General features: G+C 39.0%; 1 protein-coding gene and 2 long non-coding RNA genes across 3 annotated transcripts in view; 2 read left to right on the forward strand and 1 right to left on the reverse strand.

The window, feature by feature from the left end:
• The window catches only part of LOC5565610, a gene marked incomplete in the record, with an annotated part of 686619 nt that overhangs the window by 577599 nt on the left and 95021 nt on the right, over nt 1–13999 (forward strand).
• LOC110674170 lies at nt 2364–2637 on the reverse strand. Its single transcript, XR_002498708.1, has 2 exons — nt 2515–2637; nt 2364–2452 (listed from the first exon to the last, which is right to left on the reverse strand). It is a non-coding gene; the product is annotated as an uncharacterized LOC110674170 (long non-coding RNA).
• Nucleotides 2519–2967, forward strand: LOC110674168. The gene is made up of 3 exons (XR_002498705.1): nt 2519–2586; nt 2644–2717; nt 2786–2967. It is a non-coding gene; the product is annotated as an uncharacterized LOC110674168 (long non-coding RNA).

Below are 13999 nucleotides of genomic sequence, written 5' to 3' on the forward strand. Positions count from 1 at the left end.
TGGAAGCCTTGCGGATTCCTCGGTGCTACCTGGGAGACGCGGCGTCGTCTTCAATAGAATCTCTCGAGGTTCACATTTTCACCGATGCGAGCGAGCACGCCTACGGCTGCGTGGCGTATCTACGATCGGTCATTGATGGAGCGGTGAAGTGTAGCTTGGTCCTGTCCCGGGCGAAGGTGGCGCCACTTAAGCGGCAGTCAATTCCTCGTCTAGAGCTGATGGCCGCCGTACTTGGAGCGCGAATGAGGCAGACGGTCATGAATACACACTCCCTGCAAATCGACCGCACAGTTCTCTGGACGGATTCTCGTACTGTATTGTCCTGGCTGCACTCGGATCAACATAAGTACAAGCAGTTCGTCGCATTCAGAGTGGGTGAAATTTTGGAGTTGACCCAGATGCGGGCCTGGAGATGGGTGCCAACGAAGCAGAACATTGCGGACGTGCTTACCAAGTGGGGCCGGGGTCCTCCGCTACAAAACGACTCGGAATGGGTTCAGGGTCCGTCAATTCTGTTCCAACCGAGCGATCAGTGGCCGTCTAACGAATCAGTTGAAGAAACGGACGAGGAAGCGAGAGGAGTGCTGCTGTTTCATGCGGTGGTGGAAGCTGAAACCGTGTCGAGCTGGATAAAGCTACTGCGTGTGGCGGCAACAGTAGTGCGCTTCATCTCTAACTGTCAGCGTAAAAGAGCCGGGTTGCCGATCATGGCTATTCCAGCCACGGAGCGCCTGCGTCGAATGGTCAAGGCTGAATATTCGGCTGAAACGAAGCCACTTCAACGAGAGGAGCTGCAGTCGGCAGAAACCATTCTGTGGAAGCAGGCTCAGTTCGATGGTTTCCCGGAGGAGATGAATACGCTGACGAAAAATCTTCAGCGGAATCCTGGTCAACCAACGGAAAAGCTTGAAAGGTCCAGTTGTCTGTACAAGCACTCACCGGTATTAGACGAAGACGGAGTCCTGAGAGTTCGCGGCAGGTTGGAGAAAAATGAGCAGCTGCCCTTCGATAAGAGGTTCCCAATCATCCTACCGGGGAACCACGACATCACCAAGAAGCTGATCCTGCATTACCACAGCAAGTTTGGCCACGCGAACAGGGAGACCGTGTTCAACGAATTGCGGCAGAAGTTCTGGATCTTGAAGGCGCGCTCTGCTATCCGGCAGGCGACGAAGGAGTGCATTTGGTGCAAGGTAAACCGCTGCCAACCGGCCGTCCCTATGATGGCACCACTTCCGGTTCAACGATCCACGCCTCACTTACGTCCTTTCAGTTCGGTGGGCGTAGATTACCTTGGTCCGGTTGAAGTCACGGTGGGACGCAGGAAGGAAAAGAGGTGGGTCGCCGTATTTACTTGTATGGCCGTGCGAGCCGTACATTTGGACGTGGTTCACAGTCTGAGCACACAGTCCTGCCTAATGGCGATCAGGAGGTTCGCCTGCAAACGTGGAGCTCCAGAACAAATCTTCTCGGACAATGCTACCTGTTTCCGTGGAGCGAGTGCTGCGATGATCCAGGCGATCAAGAAGATCAACATCGAGTGCGCTGAAAAGGTGACTTCAACAGTTACTGCTTGGCACTTCAACCCTCCCGGCACTCCACACATGGGTGGTGTCTGGGAGAGGATGGTGCGGTCCGTCAAAGAGGCGCTTCGAGCGCTTGATGATGGACGGAAACTTACGGACGAAATTCTGTCAACGAGCCTAGCCGAAGCTGAAGACATGATCAACACGCGGCCGTTGACATACGTTCCACAAGAAGCGGCGGACGAAGAAGCGATTACGCCAAACCATTTCATCCGTGGAACAGTGACAGGTGCGGACATGCTGCTGGACGACGCTGTGGATTTGGCTGCATCCTTGACGGACGTCTACAAGCGATCGGTATATTTGGCCAACCGGATGTGGGAACGATGGCTGAAGGAATACTTGCCGTCGCTGAATCATCGTGCAAAGTGGCTCGAGGACACGAAGCCCCTGAAAGTCGGAGACCTAGTGTTCGTAGTCGAAGGGAAGAACAGGAAGAACTGGGTGCGAGGAAGGATTCAGGAGGTCATCCAAGGAGCTGATGGAAGGATTCGCCAAGCGGACGTCAAGACGGCGGACGGTAAAGTACATCGGCGAGCCGTGGTGAATCTAGCGGTGTTGGAGATAGAGGCAGGTAAATCCGGAACTTCCGGAAGAAATACCGGATGTTACGGGCAGGGGATTGTTCACACCGCTGGGCAGTAGTGGTCGGTTGTCGGCATAATAGCCGAACCCTCCGCAAGTGACAGTTTGGCGAGAGTGGAGGACGGAAGCAAACCGCGAGAAAAAGATTGCAAAAACAAAAACAAAGATCGCATTTGAGAAAGTGAGGAGTGATTTGGATATTTCTTTCGTTTATTAATACGTGTAAGCAAGCAAGGAGTGTAATTTATGGAATTTATTGCCAAAATAATCGCCTAGATTACCTGTAAGTAAAATAAAAGTGAATTAGATTATGGTTAAGAAAATAACGCAAAAATATACTTACCCAGCTTGTACCACACGAGAGTCGAAGAAGAATTGTAACCGTAGCATCGCGCTGCTTTGTACGGTTGATGTTGTAAGTACCTGAAACGAAAATAAGAGAAAATAAATTAATTGATGTTTAAATATGTAGGAAGAGGAGATAACGGAAGTAGCAAAAGGATCCGGAAGGAAGTTATATCGTAAGGCAGGAGGAAAACTATTTGAGTGAGTAGTTGGCGTAAAATTTAGATTTAGTCATAGCTGAAAACTAATGTAAAAAAACTTTATTACAGTTTTTGAGCTGCTCCGAAAAGCTGCTGCAAAATAAATAACGTACCCGAACAAGCCCAGTTGTGAATTTTCCACTCTTGCGTGTTACGTTAAACAGTGTTGCGATTTGTATGGAAGACGGTACACTATTTCACAAAAAAAATTATTATTATTTATTTTTTAATTGTGGTGATTATGTGAAGTATAGTGTATCTCTTCTTCTTGGTATTACGTCCTCACTGGGACAGAGCCTGCTTCGCAGCTTAGTGGTCAAGGAGCACTTCCACAGTTATTAACTGAGAGCTTTTATTGCCAAAGTGGCCATTTTCGGATTTGGATTAAGATTCCCTTTAAGTCCTTTAAAAATCACTCAAGGCAAGTACAAAACAAACTAATTGAAGCCCAATACGACCAATCTAACAATGCACAATCTGCATCCGGCTGTCAGCTTAAAAAACGGTATGTCCTTCTTATTTTTCACGCAAATCTTAATCCACTCGTTACGCACTTTCGGGTCCTTCGGAAACCGATAAAAATGGTGATCCGGATGAGATTTCCCCACAGTCGCAAACATCAAATTCAACCAATCAGCGACTGGATCACAAACTGGATTCAATTTTATTCCCAGTTGTCCTATCTTTATCTTAGTTAAAAACCAGAAAAGAAGTTTTTTTACTTAAGCCAACGAAAAACACTTGAAAATTGAGTAAACATGTATTTCTGGCTAAGTTCAGCGTTTGGTACTTAAATTGAAGTAGGGCTTTAGGACCCTATATTGTCTACTATTATTTTAGTTGATTTGGAAAAATTTTCCAGTGCCAATTAGATGTGAAATCTGAAAGATATGAACATTGAACAAACCAATTTGTATGTGTTTCAGGGGATTACCGCAAACTTCCGCACGGAAGTGTAGCTTAATAATCGCTTCAGCATGGCTGGCGGTGGCTTAAAGGCAGGGATTTCGGCCGGAAGACTTTTCCCGTCACCGATCCGCTGTGGTCGGATATCCGGCAAGGGCCGTGGTGGTGGTCAGCAATCCCTACCGACGAATATGTGCGTGCGTTTCGCACGGACGGCGGACAACATTTACTGTGAATAATTCAGTGGGTGTTTTTATACTCGTTGGACGAAAAGTTGCTGCCAAGCTGCAGTGACAGTTAAACGATCAAAACGGAATGATGGTGATTTTTTTTTGGTGCGGATCGTGATCAAAATTTGATTACTCACGTCATTGACCTACTTGTTTTTAATGGCGCTAATAATTGCCATGAGTAAATTCATTTCCTGGCAGGAATCGCACTGTTTGACATTTGACTTGGGTCACTTGACAACTGATCGATTAGTTTGATGTTCGATCTTATCGTTTTGCTGTCAATCTACATCAGCCGAACGTCTAATCTCTTGATCCCTACCAGAAAGCGAGTTCGTTTCGCTTTTAACAGGATGTTCTTCAACGTTAGATTGGAGGTTAGGTATCGGAAACACGTGTCATTCTGCGTAATAAAAATGTCGCTTTTCTCTCCACTGGTATGATACCATAAAGGACATATCGGAATTAGTCAACTTGACTCTATGGTTGTTGATTATGTTCTGTTTTTTATTTTGAAGTCAATCTTACAGCTAACCTCGAGCTTAATCTAGTACTCCACTATATTACGAGAAGGCTGAAACAACCAATATCAATTAACCAATCATAGAATACAAATTTAAAAGAAGGCGTTTACCAAACGGATGGGTAAACGTTTACATGTGTGTTCGCTGGGCCGTTGCACTGTCGGGTCAAATCAGTGCAAAGGCAAAAGTAGAAATTGTCTTTATGGGAATTGAAATATGAAGCTTCTCAGCATGAATGCGCTTCGTCATGAGAACAAAATAAGTTGCTCAAGTTGTGTGGTATGTGGATAATCGATGGGTTGTGAAAAATGATACCTAGTCGATTAGTTGAAAAATGACATGTACCAAATGCTTTGAAGATGCAAGTACAGCTAACTTGCGTGTGGGAATGTTTTCCTAGAAGTTGAGCAATGTAAGCTGTCATGATCCTTAAATTATGATCTTTTTGAAATGCGTTAAAATAAACATGCTACACCATCCCCCTTTGGGTGAATGACGTAACGTAGTGAAGACATTCAATTCTTGTCAACATATGTGATATAAATGAAAAAAAAAATGTTGTTTCAATCTCCTTTACAATGTTAGATTATATTATTTTGATAGAATATTGGTAAATGTATTCAAAAACAAGAAGAAAAAATGCTTAATTAAATATCCGAATTTCTCACTTCTCAGCTTGCGCTAAGAATTTTGACCTATCTCATTTTTTTTTTTTACTGTTTTTTGATTTTCATTATTTTTTTTTATGAGATTAGGCTCGGTTTTAAAACTAACACTTCCTAGGATTTAATTAACCTATTTTTATGAACTAAAGATAATTGATTTGTTTGTAAATTGATGATCTCACAATTTGGTTCTGTTATTGATTTTACTTTATATGGACCTGAATAAAATGAATCTAATTTACGTCTGTTTTCTTTTTGCAAATAAACTATATCTCCTATCTTGATTTGTAATGGGTTTATCGAACGATCATTTATTTCCTTTCGTATTTGTTTTTGTTCAAGTAATTTTTGTTTAACTATTTCATGTGACTTTTGAAGTTTGTATCTTAATTCTTTACTATAGAGATCAAAATTATAAACAGGATCAATTCTATCTGTGTATGTTTCGTGTGGTACTCTTGCTTTAACTCCAAAAACCAATTCATATGGTGTTAAACCATGATCAGTGTGTGGGCTAGTATTATATGTAAATGCATAAAATTGTAACCAATCATCCCAATCTGACTGATGTTCGTTGACAAAATTTCGCAGGTATTCATTTAAACACCTGTGATTTCTTTCCAACGAACCAATCGTTTGAGGATGATAGGCTGTAGAAAAAGTTTGCTTAACCTGTAATAGTTTACAAATTTGATCAAGGACTTCATTTTTGTATTCAGTTCCTTGATCCGATTTTAACTCTAAGAATTTTCCATATATTAAAATAAAATTTTCAACTAAAGATTTAGCAATTACGTTTGCTTCTTTTGTTGGAATAGGGACTAAAACTACATATTTAGTTAATTCACACTGTATCGTTACAGCATATCTATTATTATTGTTTGATTTGGGAAGTGGTCCTATAGTATCAATAGATACCACTTCAAACGGTTTAGACGGTGTATTTGTAATTGTTAATTTTTCCTTTGTATGTTTGGTAATCTTGTTCAGTTTACACAATTCACAGGCCTTTATAAATTGTGCTATTGAACTTTTCATATTTGTCCAATTATAAATTTCTCTCAACTTGAGGTATAGTCTGTGCTGACCTATATGTCCTCCAGTCGGTGTTTGATGGTAATTTTCAAGTATTCTTTTAATCTCATCAAGATCACTAATGAACTTGGGTGGATTATATATTATTATCTGCAAATTTTTTATAGATTTCAAAACTAGTTCTTTAAATGTTTCTTTGGGTACCCATTCAAAAATACAGTCATGACTCGATAGCGCGATTTTTGTAATTCTCTTCATTTGCATTTCTTTTTCTAACACTGAAAGTGCAAACACTAATGTTTGTCTTATACTTCGCAGTTGTGTTGTAATTCGTATTATTATTTTATTCTTTTGTGATGCTTCATGTAATGTAAAAATTAAATTCTCATTTTCCATTGCACTTCGAAGTTTTGGTAGTTTTCTAGTTTCAGTCGGATTCTCTGTCGTATAAATAACAAGTTGATCAGGCTTATTATTAACGGCATTGTTTTGACTTTTGTTTTCATCAGGTAGTTCCTGACTACGTTTAGACTCTTTCAGTTTTCTTTTTGTCATGGCTCGTGTATTAACAGTAAATATACTTTTAGATTTTAATTCATCTGACGTCGTTACTATACGTGATAACGCGTCGGCAGTAACATTTGTTTTACCTTGAATATATTCAATAGTAAAATCGAAATCTTCCAAATCTAATCTCATCCGGGTCAGTTTGGATGTTGGGTTTTTCATATTAAATAAAAATACCAATGGACGATGATCTGTACGAATTACAAATTTACGTCCATACAAATAAGCTTTGAAGTAATCGATAGCCCAATGCATAGTTTCCCAAACTGTGGGTCGCGACCCCCAGGGGGGTCGTGAGCTAGTCTTTGGTGGGTCGCGAAAAAATTCCAAAGTACGAATTTATTTCCAAAGTTTTTTTCTATGTTTCCTTAAACTTAAATTCTTACTTTATGACAAAACAAGTTTTTTCCAATGATCAGGAATTCAGTCAGTTGGCACTATCTATATTATTCTAAGGTCGAACGTCGCCAATACAGCCTTCTTTAATCGTTCTCTCTTAATAAGCCATACTCGAACTTCCATGAGTCGAAGAGAATATTGGCCCATGGAAATATCGAATGTGATGAACATTATAGTACTCAGGTTTTTTTTTCATTTTCAATATGGTTCATGGTTTCAAAATCTCTATCATCATCAAACCTGCATGCTTCTCCGATATTTCTACGAAAACGTTTAGCATTCGGTCTAAGATTTTGTGGTTAGAAGGATAAAAAATATTCTGTCGAAAAAAAATTCACATACCTACAATTTTAGCTGCGAAATTGTCTTTTCTTGGATTGAGTTTGTAAAACAATCCTTAAACTTGAAAGTATTCCATTTTCTCCAACAAAATATTTTCAAACTTTCAGTATGTGAAGCAAACTTTCAAGGTCGAATAGTTATTGATGGTGCATGCAACTTCGATTATAATCGAAATATTGATTCCATGTGGTTCCGTGAGTCAATATTGAGCAATGGAACATCGACTCATGGAGGTGTGACTTAATTGGAAAAAAAAAAAATGCTAGAATATAATGAGTTCTATATGGAAATTTGATTGATGTTGAGACATTCAATCAATCCTTAGTGTTGTTAAAAGAATTTTCTATATTGAGACAGAAATCTTGTAACGAGCAGTTGCAAGTACAAAAGTAAAATAAATGATTTTATTCACTGTTTTTTTAATCAAACATAGTGCATGTCAATGTCAATTACGTGTGGTATTGTGATATTGTGATCAAATCTCATTCCCATCATAGTAATAAGTGACCTCAGAAGCTTCAGTACAAAACTTGTTTCTGTACAATTTTTCACTGGTGGGTCGCAAAGAATACGCTTGTTGGATAGGTGGGTCGCGCAACCAAAAAGTTTGGGAAGCTATGGCCCAATGTATTGCTGTCAATTCCTTCAAAATTACTGATTTATTTTTTTCTCCAGGCGTAAAACTTTTACTGGCAAACGCTATGGGTAAATCGTTGCCATCAATATTCTGTGATAATACCGCACCACATCCTACATCTGATGCGTCGGTAGTCAATATAAATGTTTGCTTAAAATCTGGATATTGTAATAGTTTTGGTGACATCAAAAATGATTTTAGAGCATTAAAAGCATCTTCACATTTTGATGACCATTCAAATTTTATGTTTTTTCTCAACAATTGATTCAACGGGTATGCAATTGTTGCAAAATTTGGGACGAATTTCCGGTAGTAGTTACAAAAAGCTACAAACCTTCTGACTTCGTCACTGTTCTTGGGAACTGGATAGTTCTTTACGGTATCATATTTACTACTGTCAGGCAAAATACCTCTATCGGTTATTCTGTGCCCTAAGTACGTTACTTCTGTATTAAAAAATTTGCATTTTGACAAATTTAATTTTAAATTATATTTTCGAATTCTTTCAAAAACAACTGATAAGTTGTGTAAATGGTGTTGCATTGAACAACCTACAACAATTATATCATCGATGTAAACAAATGCTAGTTCTGGCGTCAACCCAGACATTGCAATTGTCATCATCCTTTGAAAGCTGTTTGGGCTAATGTTTAGTCCAAACGGCAATCTTGTAAACTGGTAATGACCTGATTGGGTCGAAAAAGCTGTATATTTTTTCGAATTTTCATCCAATGGGATTTGGTGAAATCCCGACATTAAATCTAAAGTTGAAAAATACTTCGCTCTACCAAGCTGATCTAATATGGAATCAATTCTTGGTAAGGGAAATTTGTCACTTAAAATCTTTTTGTTGAGTTGTCTAAAATCTATGACAAGACTCCATTTTTTCTTATCATCTGTTGATTTCTTCGGAACCAAGAGTATTGGACTATTATATGAGGATACTGAGGGTTCAATAATATTATCCTTCAACATTTTATTAACTTGGGATTGTATTTCATTACTTTGAGAATGAATAGTTTTATAATTTGGTATATAAGTTGGAACTGGATCATTCAAATTAATGGTCTGTTCGTAAAAATTGTTTGTAGTTACTGGTTCATCGGGTAGTGAAAAAATATCTGTATATTTTGTAATTAATTGTTTTAAATCATTTTTTGCATAATCTGGAACATTTGTTAAGTCAACTTCCTTCAAAATTTCATTATTTCTTTTCTGTGTGTCATCGGGTTTATTATTTTTTCTAGTATTTAATATTTGATAACGGGTTAATGGTTCTAACATAAATTCTAGGTCAACATTTGAAACATTGATGGGTCGTGATGTAGTATTCATAAATTTTACATACTGACAGGTTGGTGAAATTATTGCATTACCACAGAAAAGACCAGGCTTAATTTCCTTAGAAAATAAAACCATGTCTTCCGTGATTTTTAAATCTTTGATCTTCCGAATCACTTCACATCTCTGCGGAATTATGTAATTCTCATTTACTGTATCTTGGATTGGAACAGATACAGCTATATTATCAATATTAAAATTCAAAAGCCAAGATTCGTAATCAATATTGCATCTAAAAAGAGACAAAAAATCTCTTCCTAAAATACCATCTGTTAAAATCGGAAAATTCGCATCAACTAAATGAAATGAATGATTAACTCTTATCCCATTTCCAAAATTCAACACTGTCTCTGTTATTGCCATTGTTTCAATTTCTCCTTCTGTAATGCCTGTAATTCTTGTTTTAACTTTGTAGTTTATATTGTGATTTGTTAAAATTTTGTCAGTTTTAAATATAGAAATGTCCGCACCAGAATCTACAAGTAAAGTACAAACTGAATTTGCCATTTCTACTCCAATCTCGATAAAATTAGAAGCAGAAAGGTTTATGGTTAACACTGACCTAAAAAATTTCTTTGACTTTGTTGTTGTTGTTGTTGTTGGGGAGCAGCTCTGTTTGGAGCATCGCGGTTCTGGTTTTGTGGTGGACCGTACGGTTGATCCACATTTGCCACATATACTCGATTAGGGTTGTCATATCGTGGACGATTATCATTAAATCTTCCACGATTATTGTATCCGTTATGGTAACCACCACGTTGGTATCTTCCACGCGAAGAGTTATGATAATAATTGTTTTGGGGTCTTTGAGAAAAACCTCCTCTATAGCAATTTCCAAAATTTCGGTTTCTGTTGAAACCATTACCTCGGAAATTCATTTTCCTTTCATTTGGGTTAAATTGTTTATTCCGCAAATTGAAAACTTGCGATGATGTATTATCAGTAGCACTCTCTTGTGCTTTTTGCAAGGCTTCTCTAATCGAAGAGAAATTGCCAGCTTTTAGGATTAGTTTAGTTTCGCTAGCGTTAATGCCATTAATGAGAGCATTTACGCCTGCTTTTGTGGTCATTGCCTTTGCTACATTTTCCGGGACCTTTTGGGAAATGTAACTATTTTCGAGTTTGCTACAGAGATTTTCAATCTCTTCACAGAAATTTAATATTTGCCCTCTCTGTTTTGTTGCATTTAATTTTGCAACAATCAGATCTGGTGTTAAAGTATCTTGACACTTTATTTTAATGTGCTCAATTAATGCATCAATTGTTACTATCGTATCTGGAAAGCCACAGCGAGCTTTTCCTGTTAAACGTGTTTTAAGGAATTTTACGGCCATTGCCGTATGGTTAGGTTGAATCAATTCTTTTAAAAAATTTACAGAATCGATAAACGATTCCAAACCAGCCGCACTACCATCATAGGGCTGCACTAGCGCTGTTGCTTGTTTAACGTCAAACTGACGTTCCACTTCTGGTTGCACCATACTGATCGAAGTTTCGTCCAACTGGTTTTTGGTGTTTAAATTATCTAACTTGGCTTTTAAAACTTGATTTATTTCTAAATACCACTTTTTTGCATTACTTATTAAAATTTCATCCACAGAGTTTTCACTAAAATAAATTTGCAAATTTTCATAAATTTCCTTACAAGAATCTGATTTCTCTCTCAGGGTGTTCTCTGTGAGAGGAGTGTTAATTGATTTTTTTATATAATTATATAAATGTTTTAATTTTTCATATTCACTCATTTGAAATTCAAGATTATTAAATCTTTGGAAATTATTAACTATAAATGAAATTACTAAAATAACAATAAATTTGTGATGCTTGCTATGTGTTACATAATAATTTTTCCTAAATCAGTATATGATGGTGATGTAATAGTGATGTAATTGCACGTAGAGAAATAGATACACTGACCTCATCTAGTCGACTGGTCCGCGACTACAAACCTCAGCGACGGTAAGCCGGAATCATCTTACGTACGAACTGGTCCGCATTCCGCAACCACGAATCTCCGCGGCAGCAAGCAGGCATCATCTTCTTATTAAGCTGCCTAGAATCACTGGACACTGGCACCATCCCTGTACGTTGAATTGTTGCACCACTGCTCCACCGCAAAAAATCTCAAATTTACACGACTCGCAATTTCACCTTGAACCATGTAAAGTCATTCTTTTCCACTTTTCTGAAATAACTTTTTCCGTGAACTCTCAAAATGCTCACATAATTGTGCACTGTACGGCGGTATTAGATTTTCATTTGCACACATACTGTACTGGAACCAAGAATGTTTTGTTCGTAATCACCTTTTAACCTTTTCAAACTGTGCGGAGGTTACTTAATTGTACTTCTCTCCTCGCTTCTTCTTTCACTTTTCCTTGCATGTACTTTGTGTACATCCTCATTATGACGAAAAGAATTAAAACTGCCACAATCACTACGAGTGTAGATGCAATTACTGTGTTCTCGGGCGTGGATGCATTGGCAACAATCTCATCGTTACTGAAAAAGCCCATTATCACTTATAATATCACTGTTTTTCCACTAAAACTTTGTCTGATTTTCCACTAAGACTTTGTCAGTTTTTCCACTAAAACTTTGTTGACTGTGAATATTTCACAAAGTGTCAACCAGTCCTGTCACGGTCGCCATCTGGTATGATACCATAAAGGACATATCGGAATTAGTCAACTTGACTCTATGGTTGTTGATTATGTTCTGTTTTTTATTTTGAAGTCAATCTTACAGCTAACCTCGAGCTTAATCTAGTACTCCACTATATTACGAGAAGGCTGAAACAACCAATATCAATTAACCAATCATAGAATACAAATTTAAAAGAAGGCGTTTACCAAACGGATGGGTAAACGTTTACATGTGTGTTCGCTGGGCCGTTGCACTGTCGGGTCAAATCAGTGCAAAGGCAAAAGTAGAAATTGTCTTTATGGGAATTGAAATATGAAGCTTCTCAGCATGAATGCGCTTCGTCATGAGAACAAAATAAGTTGCTCAAGTTGTGTGGTATGTGGATAATCGATGGGTTGTGAAAAATGAAACCTAGTCGATTAGTTGAAAAATGACATGTACCAAATGCTTTGAAGATGCAAGTACAGCTAACTTGCGTGTGGGAATGTTTTCCTAGAAGTTGAGCAATGTAAGCTGTCATGATCCTTAAATTATGATCTTTTTGAAATGCGTTAAAATAAACATGCTACACCTTCCATCCAGACGACACGTTTTATTTGCGGATTAGAAGGCGACGTGACAGAGGCCCTGTGCAAAAAAGCAACAATCCACAGCAAACGCGACGGATTGGAGGGTGCGAAAAACAAATAAAATTAAAAATACTGTACAAATCCATTGCCATCGATCAGCGTTTAACCGCGCCTCTGGCACTCGGCTCCGGTCCGGCCATCATCGCTCCGCGCCGGGGAAGGACAAACAGATTTAATCCAATTACAGAAACAGCACTGTCGTGTGTTCGATTTGTGGATCCAGCCGACGGACGAGCTTTGTTGACATTCCGATTAGGATTAATTATCGTGATCAGGAGTAAAGCTCGCGCTTGCACCGATGAAACTCAATGTTCCAATTTAGGAATAAATCACCCGCAAATTGGAAGCCATAACGATCCGATATGATTTCTCCAGAGTTGAAACCGATTCCTGGCACGATAAGTAGCATCGAGAAGCCCTCTGTCATTTGGAGACATGGGCGCCATTTTTTGAGGGGCGCCATCACGTTTGGGTGCCCTAAATTATAAACGATGCAATCACACGACGCCATTGTCGTGTTTCTAAACGGTGGCCGGCCAGTATTCCGGTCACGATCCGACAAAAAGGCCCAGGGAAGGACTCTGATGAGGAATATGAGTTTCTCATTTCCGAACCGGGCGTGTGATATGGTTTTTGTTTCGTTCGGTCCCCGATCCGTGCTCCACCAGGGATGATAAGGGACCGACACCGAAATGGAAGGGGAGGGGCCCTCAAACATCTTGAGCGAATTGCAATTATTGATTGTGCCGTCGCATTCGGTGAGTCCCCGGAACCCCAGAACAATCACGGTTCCTTCACGGGGAGCTTTTGCTATTTTTGACACGTAGCGCCCAAAGTTGGCGATGCCGAGCAGAAAACATCGTTGTCTTTCATATCAACTTGAAAGTTGGATTACGTTTCGGAGCACATCGTTACAGATAGATAGTAGGCGCGCATCAAAGATACCGCTGACGAAGGAGGCTGTGTGTTTTTGTGGGCGATTTGGTTGGGGAATTTCGTTTTGAAGGAATTGTCCCAAGGAACGTGATCTTTCTGGAAGCAGAGTAAGGCCCAGAGAATTGGGTTTCGATTTACTTCGTCGCAAGCGCTATTATTCATCATAACAAAGTTGAAATGTTCCATTACGGCGAATATTTGAACTTACTTACAATTTAGATTAATTTTACATGTGTAATTTTGTGAAAGCTGTTATAGTTCGACCACTTGTACACATAAGATGCAATAGAACTACTGTTTTTCGATGAATAACTTCAGTTCAATTACCCACATTGCACTTTTTCACCAAAATCACATGGACGAAGACGTACAAAGCAAAATTTGATTAACAATCAACCACAATACGATTCAAATTTCTTCTCGCTC

This window comes from Aedes aegypti, chromosome 1, assembly GCF_002204515.2.
Source record: "Aedes aegypti strain LVP_AGWG chromosome 1, AaegL5.0 Primary Assembly, whole genome shotgun sequence".
In the NCBI taxonomy this organism is placed as follows: Eukaryota; Metazoa; Arthropoda; class Insecta; order Diptera; family Culicidae; genus Aedes; species Aedes aegypti.